Source organism: Pteropus alecto, unplaced genomic scaffold, assembly GCF_000325575.1.
Source record: "Pteropus alecto unplaced genomic scaffold, ASM32557v1 scaffold61, whole genome shotgun sequence".
NCBI classification, from domain to species: Eukaryota; Metazoa; Chordata; class Mammalia; order Chiroptera; family Pteropodidae; genus Pteropus; species Pteropus alecto.
In genome coordinates, this window is record NW_006434835.1 from 14,340,298 (window position 1) to 14,344,490 (window position 4,193).

A 4,193-nucleotide genomic window follows, 5' to 3' on the forward strand; every position below is an offset into this window, starting at 1 on the left:
CTTCCTTCCTTCCTTCCTTCCTTCCTTCCTTCCTTCCTTCCTTCCTTCCTTCCTTCCCTGAAGTTGCTTCAGGGATGCTATGAATGGGCTCTGGGATATGATTGCCAGACAAAATTCAAGATACCCAGTTAAATTTGAATGTTAGATAAACAATGAATATTGCATGAGCCAATAGTTTAATTTCTATACTAAAAAATTGTTTATCTAACATTCAAATTTAACTGGTCATCTTGTATTTTTCTTTGCTAAGTCTGGCAATCCTACCTGGATATTCTTTAAGCTAAAACAATTTGCCCTAAATCTAGTAAAATTCCTCAAAGTGTCTGATATTTGGATGCTTCTCTTCAGTGCTGATGCAGATTTTCCCTTGCTTTACATGTCTTTGGACTTTTTTTTTTTTTTTAACTTTTGGAGTTGGGAGGGAAAGGAATCAACCATGTCTTTTCAAACTGCCATTTTTTCCCAGAAGTATAAAAGTTTTATGAAAAAAAAATATATTGAATTAGAAGGTTATGAAGTAGGAGATCATTCATGGCATATCATCTGGAACAAATAGCTTATAAAGCATAGGGTAAGATCCCATTTCAGTTTAAAATATGTTTCTTTAAAATGATAGAAATAATTTTTAATAAGATTCTAAACTCAGATCTCAGTTAAACTCCTGGTCTACTTTTCCAACAGTTTTGCCTTGGACGGGTTATTTAGCTTTGCCAAATCTTTTTCTTATCTTTAAAGGGAGCAGACAGTCTCCTTTGTAAATTTAGTTTATTTCAAGTAATGAGATAACCAGCATAGTGCCTGGCACATCCTAGACCTTCTCTACTTGTACACTGAGTGGAAAAGCATACACAAGACCTTCTTCATAATGGGATTACCCTATAAACTATTTAATTTTTTTTATGACATATTCTAGGGAGTCTTAGACTAAGTTTGAGAATATTCTTCAATCTATTTTGTAAGTCTGGAAAAATAAAGGGACTTTAGTATTTAGATACATAGTTTCCAGGATATATGTGTATGTGTTTTACTGTATATTGTTTTATATTAAGTTTAGTTGTTTGTGAACTCAGAAAAATATATAAATGGAGGATAGTACATTATTTGCTCTTTTGCAGACTTGGAATTTGGTCTGATTTTCATTCTAATCATCTGCCAAGCCATCCAGGACTTCAAGATCAAGGTCTAGGTAAAAAGCAGGCCCCTCAGGTCTTTTGTTTTCAGGGCCACACTTTAGTCTTATCCTGGGAAGGGTGAAAAAAAAAAAAATAGAAAAGGAAAACCAAGAGGAAAAAGAATCTTTTCTTTGTAAATCCTGACCAAACTTTAGTCAGACTCCTTCTTCTCAACTAGGTCTCAACTTTGGTCTTACTCCATGCCTCCTTACCAGGCCTGCACAGCCCCATTTTAGCAAGAATCCTGCCTAGTCACTTTAGAGAGAATCCCCCACACTGAATATCTGATCACCCTCAATATCTGATCAAGTTCCTCATCCCCTACATTTGACATCGGAGTGCTTGGACTGCCTTCAGCAAGAATTCTAAATTGATTTAGCAAATTCTCCTACCCTTGATGTCTCCACTTAGTAAGTTTTCATCTACAAATCCCTCTCTCTGCTCCTTGGTTGTAAATCCCCATTTGCCTTTATTATATTCAGAATTGAGCCTGATCTCTCTTCCAATTGTAGTAGTTTTGACACCTAATGCAATAGTCTTGAATAAAGCCTTCCTTACCATTTAAAATTTTTTAAATTTATTTTTTTCAATTACAGTTGACATTCAATATTATATTAATTTCAGGTGTACATCATAGTGCTTAGACATTTATATAATTTACTGAGTGATTCCGCTGATAAGTCTAGTACCCAACCTGGTCCTATAGTTACTACAATATTATTGACTGTATTTCTTATGCCGTACTTTACATCCCCGTGACTCTTTTGTAACTGGTCTTCCTTACCATTTTAACAAACGTCAGGATAATTTTTCCTCCTCCTCCCCAATGTTTTATTGAGATATAATTGACACATAACATTAGATAGATTTACAGTGTACAAGATGATGATTTGATACACGTACATGTTATGAAATGATTACCACGAAAAGGTTGGTTAACACATCCATCAGCTCACACAGTACTTTTTTTTTTTTTTTGGTGTGCTGAGAACTTTTAAGATTTACTCTCTTAGCAACTTTGAAATGTACAACACAGTATTGTTAGAATGATTTTTTTCTTTAACAACCTTGGCAAACCTAGCCCCAGGCTACCTCGGAGAACCACTTTTTAAGATTCAAAGACGTAAATAGGAGCCAGAAGGAAAGGACAGTCCATGTGTAAGCAAATTCTTTAACATTTTAGTTCCTTCTATTCTTTGCTCAACCCTTTGCAAAATAAAGCCCCAAAGTGCTCTTGACCGGTATCAGATTTCTTCCTCTTCTGGAATGGAGTTTGTGTGTGGAAATCCTTGGGCTCCCCCTACTGGTTAGAGTGTGCATACGCGACTGACTGGCAAATTGTGTGGGGCGCAGGGAGGTGGGTGTTCTATTGTTAAAGTTAGGAAGCCCAGGCTGTTGCTTTCTCTCTCCAGGGAGCTAAGCTGAATATTAGTGTCCTGTCTGCACCTTAATGCAACTAATTTCTTCAGTCTTTGCTAGTTCTCCACTTGGGACTTATGAAATGGGTAGTTCAGCCCTTTTACAAGTGTTCTTTTGAGGTTTTCTCCAGGGAGCCAGAAAGCTAGGTCAGGAAATTCTATCAAGTGCAACCCAAGTGGTTTTCCAAGTGTGTTCTGTGGACCACCTGCCTAAGAATATCCTAAAGTGTTTATTTAAAATGAAGATTTCTGGGTCCTGCTCCAAATCTTCTGACTCAGAATTTTTGGGATTGAGGCAATTCGTATGCACATTAAGGTTTGGAAACCACAGCTACCTACTACTTGAGAAGGAATTTCCATTTATCTCATTTTAAATTATTCTGTATGGTCTACGGCCATGCCACCTTGAACGTGCTGGATCTCGTCTGATCTTGGAAGCTAAGCAGGGTCATGTCTGGTTAGTACTTGGATGGGAGTCCACCTTGGAATACCATATGCTGTAGGCATTAGCAAAATAAATAAAATAAAATAAATAAAATTATACTGTATGATGCTGAAACCAAACTCATCAGACAGGGTTGCATGCACAATAAGCACGATGTAGGAAATATAGCACGCCAATTTTTTCATCCTAAAAACAGAACGCAGCAACCACCCTTCCCTTATTCAACTCCTAAGTTAAAATTCTCAAATATTTTGAAAATACTTTCCTTCTCCCTTTTCTATCTTATTCTGTTCAATCTAGATAGAGGGGTCTTATTTACTCCTTCAGCTAATCCAGAGTTGGGTTAATTCACCCCAAATGTCTCAAGTGTTCCATTTTTCCAAATTTCCAGGAGCATCAGGAGCGGGCCCTTCTCACAAAATTTTGAGAACCTAACCAACTGCACGTAAGCACTATTGCCTAAAAGCTAAGTATAATTTCTCTTTGGGAGCATGTCTAAAATGCAAATTCATAGGCTTCACTCTAAAAATTTCCAGTTTGGTAGGTCTTGGTTGGAGCCAGGAGTCTGCATTTTATCGAGCATCTGGGGGTCTTGATAAAACTGATACAAGTGATCTTTAGACTATATTTTAGGAAACACTACCTTATATGCCAAAGTTTCTATAACACTACAGTATTGCTGGACTATTTTACAACCAAGTCCCATATAAATCTTATAAAATGCAGTTCTAAGCAAATATTTAATGGTAATCTGGAGAAAGGCAGTAGGCTTGGAATAATAAGTAGCAGCATAGAGGCCATAATTTCATCCTTTTTTTCTATTTTTTCACAAGTTTTATTGTGGTAAAATATACCTAACATAAAATTTGCCATTTTAGCCATTTTTATTGTACAATTCAGTGGCATTAATTACATTCACAATGTTCTGCATTCACCACCACTATCTATTTTCAAACTTTTTCATTACCCTGAACAGAAACTCTGTACCTGTTGAGCGAGAACTCCTTATTCTCCCCACCCCCCAGCCCCTGATAATTTCAAATCTTTCTGTCTCTGAATTTGCTTATTTTAGATATTTCGTAAAAGTAGAATCATTCAGCATTTGTCCTTTTGTGTCTGATTTATTTCACTTAGCATGATGTTTTCAAGGTTCTTCCA

The 4,193-nt window shown here is 36.4% G+C and overlaps 1 pseudogene; it reads left to right on the forward strand.

Annotated features, from left to right (window-relative positions):
• The first annotated feature begins 2,977 nt into the window (after positions 1 to 2,977).
• Positions 2,978 to 3,096, forward strand: LOC112478617 (annotated as a pseudogene).
• The last annotated feature ends 1,097 nt before the right edge of the window (positions 3,097 to 4,193 follow it).